Source organism: Mauremys reevesii, linkage group 13, assembly GCF_016161935.1.
Source record: "Mauremys reevesii isolate NIE-2019 linkage group 13, ASM1616193v1, whole genome shotgun sequence".
NCBI lineage: Eukaryota > Metazoa > Chordata > Testudines > Geoemydidae > Mauremys > Mauremys reevesii.
In genome coordinates this window covers 47,346,996-47,357,893 of record NC_052635.1, presented here as the reverse complement: position 1 = coordinate 47,357,893, position 10,898 = coordinate 47,346,996, and positions in this window count along the sequence as shown.

The window sequence follows — 10,898 nt, the reverse complement described above, 5'->3', positions numbered from 1 at the left end:
GAGGAGCGGGCTGGAGGGAGAGGAGGGGGCTGCAGGGGAGCGGGCTGGAGGGAGGGGAGGGGGCTGGATAGAGGCGAAGGGGCTGGAGGGGAGGGGGCTGGAGGGAGAGGAGGGGGCTGGATAGAGGCGAAGGGGCTGGAAGGAGAGGAGGGGGCTGGAAGGAGAGGAGGGGGCTGGAGCCGAGGACCCCTTGCTGGAAGCCCCCTCTTCAAACCCACCTCCTCTCTTTGAGTTACCCCCACCCCACGGCAGCAGGAGCCGGAGCCTGTCCGGACTGGGCAGCCGGGCGGGGAAGAGCTGGGGTCCCGCCCCACCCGGGCAGCCGGTTATTCATTCATTCCTCCTGCATCCCCCCTTCCCCTCTCATCCGCCTGGCCGCTCCCTCCTTCAGCTCTTCCCCGCCAGCCCCCTGTCCCGGGCCGAGGGGCGGACGCCCTGGCAGGGCTGGAGCTTGGGGGCTCTGCCCATCAGCGGAACAGGGCGCGCCGCGGGCTGCGCCGACCCCAGCCCGGCTCACGCGCGTTTCCAGGCCCGGTTGTCATGGCTTTTAAGCCTCACCCCAAGGGCGCTGCATTTGCATGGACGCTTCCCCACCCCCTGCTCCTATCGATCGCGGGGCGCCTCCATCCATCCCCGGCGCAGGGAGCAGGGCGCTGCTAGGGGAGCCGAGGCCCGGGGCTGGCCGGAGGCTGGGACTCCAAGCCCCTGCCCTGCTCTCTGCGTCTCCCGCATACTGTTGGTGCCTCCTCGGATCACTCCGTTGGCGGGTCCCGCCCCGATCCCCTGCAGCCTGGCAGAGCGCGCTGCGCCCCGCTAGACTCTGTGCGCCCCCCCCCCGCGCCAGCCCTGGGCTCAGCCTGCGGGCTACCGGGGGCGCCCCCGCTGCGGAGGGCGAGGCACGGGCCTGGGCTGTGGGGAGCCAGGCTGCTCCCAGGTCCTGCAGGGAAAGAACCGCTTGAGGGACTCGGGGTGGGGGGACACGGCCCCTCCCGCGCTGTCAGGAAGGGGGCGCTGGGCTGGCCAGGCTGCTCTGGGAGGAGCAGGGGAAGGGACCAGGCCTCTGCCCCGCTGCTCTCCAAGGAAAGGACTGAGACGACGCCAGAGGCCAGGGAAGAAGGAGCAGCCGCTGCCCATTTCTGCCCTTCAGCGAGGAAGCGAGGCTGAGGGCGGCCACCTCTGCGTCCCCCTTCGGGAGCAGGGGGCAGGAGAAAGGGGCCGCACCTGGCAGGGGTGTGCGGAGCATCTCCGGGGGCAGACCCCCCTGCGCCCTCCTGTCGCCTCCCCAAGGACCTTGGCACGCAGCCGCCTCCCCCATGGTGTGCGCCTAGGGCGCGCGGGTCTCCGCTCCACACCCAGCTCGGCTCCTTCTCTTGCTTCCCTCCCGCGGGCGGGCGGCCGGCTCCTCCCGGCAAGCAGCCTTGTGTCCTGCGAGGCCGGCCACCGGCGGAACCTCCGCTGGGCTGCTCCCACGACGGTGGTTAGCTCTGCTCCAGGTCCCGCCAGGAACTCTGTGCGCGGCGCCTGCTTTCCCCTCTGCCCTCTCCGCTCCTCCTCAGCCACAAGCTCACTTCAGGGGGCGCCGGGACGCAGCAACGTTCCCTCTCCTCCCCCCGGCCCCGCTGCTGGTAAGAGCCCGCTCCTCAGAGGGGGCAGCCGCAGGCCGGCTTGGAGATGGCCAAAGTGGGATGCAGCTCCGAGCTCCCCGCAGCGCAGAGGGTGGTGGGATCCCTTCTAGAAGGTCAGGATTCTGAAAGCTTTACTCCCCTTGAATAATACTTCACTCCCCCTAGATTCAAAGGGGCCAGTCACGAACCAGGTTCTGCTCAATTTGAGTAGTGTCAGTTCTAGTCCATGTGAAACTCTCCAGCACTGGGGGAAAGGTGGACTCTGGGGGCCTGGTGAGGAGCCAGCTCTCATTAGGGTTAGTGCACTGGCCAGCTAGGTGCCCCCCTCCCAGAAGCAGCAAGTCAAGATGGGGAACCTTTCCAGGAATCTCACTCTGGGCCCCTGGCCATCCTCAACCCATGTCTCCTGTGTGGAGGTCCACGCTCACATTCTGTGTCATGGTTTAATGTGCTAAATATGACTGTAGACAAAACATGAATGTTCTTTAACCCTTGGCTGGGAACCAGTGTGGGGTCTACAGGTCTATACTGGAATTTACAATGGTTAGTTAAGGCACCTAAAAATACAAGAATCCAACAGGACACATACCTTCTATGTTCATTTTCCTCCTTCGCCACAGCCATCAGCTTTCCTGGACTGAAAACAGAAAGCTCACCACGGCTACACTCCGTCTCCTCATTTCTTTCCCAGGTTAAAGTCACTGTGGAATGTGACAGGATTGCTGTAGATCATTTCCCTTCTGCACAAGGGTTTTATCAGGAGCCAAGCAAGTGCCTTTTGACAGGGGAGGGAGGAGAAAGTAGATGAAAGGAAATGGTGAGGGGCTCAGGTGAACTGATATTTTGGAGGAAAGTTATGTGTGGAGGAGACAGCAGAAGCAGGAGGGCTGCCTGGGGGTGGGTTTTTTAAATGAAAATACCTCATTGATAAGGCCCCACATAACGTGCCATATTGCAGATTCCGCAATATTAGACTGTCACCGCAGGTTTGACAACAGGAGCCTACTGTGTGCAGGCTGACAGTGGAAGCCCCAGCCACCCTCGGGCTGAGAGAGGGAGCCCCTGTGCACGGGCCCAGTCCCCTATCTTCCTGATGCCTGCAATGCACACTGATCCGCCGCCTCCAGGGAAGCAGTGCACCTCAGTTCAACACTCTCCTTAGTGCAAGGCATGGAGATGTGTCTACAGTAAAACCAATTTTAAGTGTATTCAACAGAGCTTGAGATAGATTTTCAAGTAAAAGACTGTGTAAGTTTGGAAACAAGGTCACAAGTAAAGGAAAACATAAAATGCAATCTATAGCCTATACTTACTTTACTTTGCTGTCTAATACGGTATTTCTCAACCAACGTCAGCTCTTCTCCAGTCCAGAAAGCTGGGATCCACCTGTCATGAGACAACACTGCTGGTAGAGTCTCTTCTCTGCAATGGATAAAATGTTGTGTCTTTTCCTCTTCTTTTATATAGTCACAGACTCTGTCTCTTACCCAGGGGGTCCCTATTCAGAGACTTTTCTTGGGGTTAATTTGTCTTTGTAAAGCTGCAACTCTGCACCAGGTCCATAGGACTGGCTCCATGCATGTCCATTCTTCTCAGTGGTGATTGATTTTGCCTTGAGACCCCGTCTCACATCAGGTGACAAGTTTCACACCAACAACTTTGAAAGCCAGTATCCACGATGTTACATAACTCTAACATGATTTCCCATACAAACATCATGCAAGAACCACACCTATCAGCTAGTTTGTAGCTTTTGGCAGAGATCATACAACAACCACCTTTGGGATGCTGGTGAGGAGATGGAGGGTATTTCCAAGGAGGATCAGGAGGATATCGCACCATCATAGTGTGAACGTGCCCATGCTGCTGACTGACACTAGGCATGAACAGTCTACAACAGAGCCCATTCCCCATTTCCCCTCCACACAAGCCGTTACACAGGGATTCTCGCACACACTAGCTGCCTCAGTCCCCATGGCTTAGGTGGCTGCATTTCAGGGATGTGAGAATGATCCCAAGATATGTAGTTTAATACTCGTTTTGGGATCCTTCAGAATAAAAGGCTGTATATAAATACTATATTGCTGTTAGATTAATACTAAACATGACACAGACTGACATGCATGCATCCATGGAAAGTGCCCATGGGTGTGCAGGGAGTTTGTTAGGCCTCTGAGTGTGGATGGAAATGTAGGAGGATGTGCATTCAAGAGGGTGCTCACGAATGCACTGGAGCGGATGTATCATCAATGTGAGTGAATACTCACAAGGGGTTTGTTAGAACAAAGCGCTAGCCAAAGGTCTTTGCTCTCATGAAGAAGTTGCATGCACAGGGAGGTGCCCAGAGAAGGACTCCTCACTCCCATCCCCTGGTACAGAACAGGGTCAAGTCACTTACATAGCTAGCACTACTGTTAGCAAACAGGGCCAGCTGCTGCTCCTTGGCATGGGTTTTAGGCCCTTCTGATCTATGTTGTGCATAGATCCACAGGCCGCAACCCTGTTTGCGAGTGACATCACTCACTCTGAGCAGCTGCTGTGTGGATTTAACAGCAGAAATGCACTGTTCTCGCTGCACCTTACCTTTGAGATTTGTTCTGGTGTCTCTGTCTGCTGAGAAGCTGAATGTCCAAACGCCTGCTGGCCCTGAGTGGGTGTTGAGGGACACGGGGAGTGGGAGTGCCCTTAATGGGAGTGGGCCAGACATTCTGATTAACTTTTAAAACTCTTTCTTGCACAACACCACAGAATGAGACCAGTTTAAACCATTACTATCTCTGGATCAGACTCCTACTCCATGAAATCAATGACACTATTTGTGGAGTAACATGCTACTCAGTGTGAGTAAGAGTGGTGGAATCAGGCCCGGTGTGAGGCTTTGAGTGCTGCATACATTAGCATAAATAATGTGACTTAAATCCCTAACCTTGAGAAGCTCCTGACAGATCCTTTCGACAAATTACTGACTGGGGGAGGGGACTCTCTTATCTGACTGAAAATCATTCCTCAGCCAAAAGAAAGGAGCCTTTTCACCAGCTGGTCTTTTCAAGAGCGTTGGCTCCTTCAGAGGAATGGCTCCACTTGCTCTGAATCTCCTTGAGAACCTCATTGATATGCTGAGAGAAGCGCTCTCCGATGCAGCCAGTCAGAGGCACTCGGAGGTGCACCTGTGCAGTTTGGGCTCCCAGCCCTACCCGGCTCATCATTCCCTTGGAGATGCGGAAGGGCAGAGGCAGAGATTTGCACCTTATTCTCTGAGCGTTGCTTACAAGCGGAGGAAATGATTGCTCCTTTTGTGCATTTCTAATGCTGCAGGCAGGCCTAGGCTTAAACTAATGATGCCAGCTCTGGCCACACTGAGAAACTGTACAAAAAAATTCTCTGAACCTTTCGTTTCAGACACACTGCCAAGTTTGATTATCGGGATTTAAATAGACACAGCACAGCACAAATTCCTGCTGTAATGTTCTCTTATACAGCTACTGCAGCATAGCTCTCAACCTCATTCAAAATGGTAAGAATTTGGCTGACATGGTAGATGCCTGGCTTGTAGAAGTGGTGTTAAAATTGCAACATGAATTTATCCCCTGTATATAAGGCAAAGCTCATGATCGGTATTACTATTTCTAGAAAAAGCTCTATTATCATCTGGCTGCTTTTAAAACAGAGTGCCAACTCCAGTCAGGATGATAGAGTTAGGAGGTCATAATATGTGCTGCTCAGAGAAGCGAGGACAGAGGGAGCCTGTACTTGTCTACAAGCACTTGTGAGGTAACAGCATAAAAGAGGAAGGGATTACCCAAAGTAGGTAACGTGTATATCATGGGCAGGTAATGGTTTCAAATCAGAGACAGGGACAGTGAATCTTGAATGCTGCCTGCAGATGTGGTCGCCCCATCTAAAAAAAGATATATTGGAATTGGACAAGGTTCAGAAAAGGGCAACAAAGACTGATTAGGGGTATGGAACAGCTTCTGTATGAGAAGTGATTAATAAAACTGGGACTTTTCAGCTTGAAAAAGAGACAACTAAGGGGCGATATGATAGAGGTCTATAAAATCATGACTGGTGTGGAGAAAGTAAATAAGGAAGTGTTATATACTCCTTCTCATAACACATGAACTAGGGGTCACCAAATGAAATTAATAAACAGCAGGTTTAAAACAAACAAAAGGAAGAATTTCTTCATGCAGTTAACCTGTGGAACTCCTTGCCAGAGGATGTTGTGAAGGCCAAGATGATAACAGGGTTCAAAAGAGAATTAGGTAAGTTCCTGGAGGATAGGTCCATCAATGGCTATTAGCAAGGATGGGCAGGGATGGTGTCCCTAGACTCTGTTTGCCAGAAGCTGGGAAGGGGCGACAGGGGATGGATCACTTGATGATTCCCTGTTCTGTTCATTCCCTCTGGGGCATCTGGCATTGGCCACTGTTGGAAGGCAGGATACTGGGCTAGATGGACCTTTGGTCTGACCCAGGATGGCTGTTCTGATGTTCTTATGAAGTTAGACATCAGGAAAAGACTTCTAACCATGAGGCCACTTAGCCAATGGAATCATTTGAGAAGGGAAGTCACTGAGGCACCATCATAAGAGGTGTTCAAAAGGAGCCTGGATAACAGAGGAATGAGCTGGACTAGAAGAGCCAGGAGGCCCTTATGTTCTCCGATTCTATCCCATCAATGGTAAAGCTGCTGTTGGATTCTCTCCTCTTCACTGCTGAGCCATTATTTCAAAAGACTATTTCAAGCTCTGTATTCACGTCCAAGGATTTTATTACCCATAAGGCTTTTTGTCATTGATTTGAAAACTAAAATGAACAATTAGTGTCCTTGTGAAGCAAAGGTCCATATATATTCCAGGTTGGATACTGATCCTAGTGTGTATTTTTACGAGGGGTTCTATCTTCTGAGCCCCTCAAAGCAATAAGGACTGAGTAGTGCTGTAAAGCCAGAATGAAAGCTGAAGTGAGGTCATGTTTGTCAAAATCTGGCACTCTCAGGCTTCAACAGTGCAACTGATGACAGGATTTACCATGTCCAGTGGAGTGGGACAGGCCTTGGGTCCTGATTCTTCACTCTATGGCTCCACTTTTATGCCAGAGTAACTCTAATGAAGTCAAAAACAGTGTTCCAGAGTGGAAGCATCAGGCACGATTCAGAGTTTGGATTTAGTCAGCTCTCCTCAAACAAAAACTGAAGTATTTTTCAGACTAAGTTTAGCCTCAATATTTCATTCTGAGCTAGACAGGAAATTTGGGCCAGACAACTGATTCCTGGAACAGGGGTCTAACAAACTATAGTTTCAAAATAAGTAAAGAAAAGACTCAAGCCACGTGGGTGACTCGAGTGGAAGCAAAACAGATTAATATCAGAACCGAGAGCCAGTGCCTAAATTAGGTTCCTGCTTTAAGTACTTTGGGGGCTGAGTAGTGGCAAATGGAGAAGTCGGCAGAGTACTGCATGGCACAAGATAAGTGGAATGATTTATGATAAACAGATGCCCAGGTTATTTAAGGGACAACTCTACAAAAGTATGGTAAGACCAACTCTCCTGTGTGGATCAGAGACATGGGCGACTAAAGAGCCACTTGAGAAGACTTGCAGCCATTGAAATTAGATGCTTCAGGGCAGCAAGAGGGGAGCCATCGCTGGACCACATGTGGAATGATGTCATCGGGAGTGAGACCAAGGTCTCCAGTACTCGAGAGAGGTGGCTAGAGAGGAGGCTGACATGGTGTGGGCATGGATGAAGGATGGATGAAGGGAATCCTGTCAGGGAAGCCCTTGAGACTAGCGTGCACAGGAGGAGAACAAGAGGAGAGCCAAGAAAACAATGGCTAGAATGTGTATGGAAGGCAGGAGTGGATATAGAGTGAGTGTTGGACCAGCGAGCTTGGAAAAGATGGTCAATGGCATGACCCCCGTTAGTTGGGAAAAGGAGAAGATTTCATTCCAATCTTCTGGTTCTTTCCAGCCAGCATTAAAAAAAAATCTAAGAAGTTAGATTCAGTCCAGTTCTGGCCAACATCACTGTGGGTAAGTGCACATTTTAATTAACATTATGTTCACTTGAACCATTCTTCCTGCGGGCCAGAAATACATCTCAAGTTAACTAGAACAAATGGCCTTATGTGATTAAGCTCGGTAATCTTCCAATCTATGGGTAATCTTTCTTAAGAGATTATCTGCAAACAAAAGTATGATGATTACCAACAAGCCAGTCAGCTTGTTGCGTTTTCCCATCTTGTTCCTTGCATTACACTGGGCTGACTTCGTCCACATTCACAGGACAGAGTATAGAGTGGGAGGTTTTAAGACATTGCTTGCGAGAAGGCTGGCCCAATGGCTAGGACAAAAGCATGGGACTCAGGAGACCCAGGTTCATTTCCCTTCTCTGCTTTGCCCTACCGCATAGGAGTGTTGTGAGGATAAATACAGTAAAGATTGTGAAGCACTAAGGTAACAGAGGCCAGATAAGCACCTACAATAGCGAGCTTCACAGTTCTCAACTTCAGCTTCATAAAAGAATCAGAAACAGTCACTAGAAGAAATGCCCACTCCCACTGCGTCCATTCAGGAACCTGCTTCTGGGATTCTTGTTCGGCTAAAAGCGAGGGGTCAGTCCTGTAAATGTACTAAGCCAGAAGCTACTGAACCCAGGAAGACCAGTCTGCTCTTGACTCCCCTGCTCAACCCTTCCAACTCTCACACACTTCTGAATCTTTCCCTCAACGCCCGCTGGGCTCTGAGCTTGTCGGGTTCCCTACACATTTAACCCCATTGCAACCCCTGGAATTAATTCAGGTGTGAATATGGCCCATCCCTGCCTGACTAGCTATCACCCCCTTCTAGAACCACCCCTCCAGGCCCCTAGGACCTCTGTGGCTTGGTGTGATCCCTGCTCCTGGAGACTGTTTTTCCCCAATATAAAGTGCTAATCTTGCACATTCACAATCAGTCCCATTTCTTAGGGCTCCCTGCAGCATCTCAAACACCAGGGCAACAACATTGGCAGCTTCTCATGACTGAATGCGAATGCAAATAACGGATCTTCTTGATTCCATTTAGGACACGTTCGGGGTCGGACAGCTTGCTAGCTCCATGGAGGAAGAGAGAGGTGTTTTGCTCCAAGACCACAGGAGCTGTTTTCTTTCTTGACATAAAATGCTAATGCTATCTGGAAAGGATCCCATTTCTGAGAGTTTAGGATTCAGATGTTTTCTGCCAAACAAACCTCACAGATCAGCAGCAGCTGGGACGTGCCTTGTTTTATTTCCCATTTCCTGTACTTATCATACCAAAGAGGACTGATGATTGGAGAGAGTATTCTTGGAATGCACCTGTTTATCCTCCTGGCTTCTCCCCACTCTCTCCCCCTGACCCTCAGCAATGTGTGGGTGATGGAATGGGATGACTGTAATCATGAGACACTGAGCCGGAATTGCAAGGGGAGGGGATAATGACCACTCCGGAGCATTTGAATGTTTAAAAACTCACAAGGCGCTTTCTGAATTTTAAAATGTGCTTGATGAATTGCACAGCAGCCAGCAGCTCCTAAAAACGAACAGAAGGGGGACTGGGTGGCTCATGGGAGACGGAGCCTGTCATCACTAGAAATGGTCCAGTCTACACTTGGTATTTCTTGGCACTTCGCTGATGATGTATGTGAATGGGGTTACTTGTCCTGAGTCTGGGACAGAGATCTACATAATTAAAACTCTGTCATCACAACTGGCATTAATTGGCCTCCTTACTGGCAGTCTCAGCAGAAGGGCCAAGGATTGAATGGGCCATGGAGGGTGACCTTCCCCCTCATCCCTAGAGTTGTCTTCCAAGTCATTGGCTGGGCAGCGTGGGGAAGTTTGCATCGGTCTTGCTACTCCCTCCCCTAGTGTCTGAAGAGAGGGTCACAGTCTCCACAGCTGTCAATGTGGCACCAGCATCAAACTCACTGCAAGGGGGGAAAAAGGAAACAAAAATGAACAGAAATGATTTTATTTCCACTGAGCTGGGGTGGGGGGTAGCTGTAATGAATCCCTTGCCTTCAACTGGAAAGACTGCACCTAAGAAGCCAAGAGTGAACAGTATTCTACCGAAAGGAAGAGGAATTAAAGCGTGGACATTGACATGGATAACAAGAATATTCACAATGATAGTTGATGCTAAGACATTTTGGAAGAAATGCTTCCGGGGTTCAAAGAACCTGTAACTATTAGGGATTAAGATGAATCCTAATCTGGAGAACGGACCAGGGTTAGGGAGAAAGGCACTCTGAAGGATGGTTCAAGCACTAAAGTAGTTAAAGATCAATGAGTCCATGTTTGAAAAACACTATTTAAATGTTAAGTTTTATTAGCAATAAATAGTAATTGGTATGAAAACAAGAAAAATATTTGGGATGAACATTGAGGGCAATTTGTTAACTTTGCAAACTACCAAGTGGTGGAATAGTCTCCCAAAAGAAAAAGCACCGTCATTTGTGGCACTTAACACCAATCCTGCACTGTCTGAAGTGGGATGTATGTTTATGGGAATTTATCTCTATTTTTAATGTTTTTGTGAAAGTGGCTCTATTCTGGCCATCATCTCTGGTTTCCTGTCATACCACTCTCCCTCTTCCACCAACACCTCCCTCCCTCTGTATTCTTCTCTTCTTTGTGCTTTCTACCATGATGCCCCAAATCCCTCCTTCAAAATACATTTCTACCATGCCACCTACCTGGGATAATCCATCACTCTAATCTGTCATGTTTACTTCATGCCGATCACCACACTATCCAAACACCTAGCACTGATATTTCTCAGTCAATACAAAAGAAATGCTGTGCAATGGATTTATTGCTTTTCGTTCATTTTATTAGACTACAAAGATCCTCATGGCAGAGGCACTGCATGCTGCACATTCTGTATAGTGCTAAGTGCAATCTGTGCACAACTAATTATAATCATAGGAGCCCAGCAGAGTGGAGATAACCAGGTTGTCATAAATCAGGTGGACTAGGAAAAATGGGCAGCAAAATGCTTCTGATTTCTGAGATCCCTCCCCTTTCCCACAAATGGGATGACTTAGAACAATGGCACAGAAAGAGCAGCCTGAATAGAGCAGCCTGAATCTAGCCCCTAGTCACTCTCCCTTTGTAAGAGAAGGGTGAACACAAAATTGATCATCAGTGGAATTGTAATATCAGTGAACTCAAACAAGCAGCAATTGCTAGTGATGTTCCAAACACTAGTACAAAGGAACAGTACGAGCATGTGAATGTAGTTCTCATT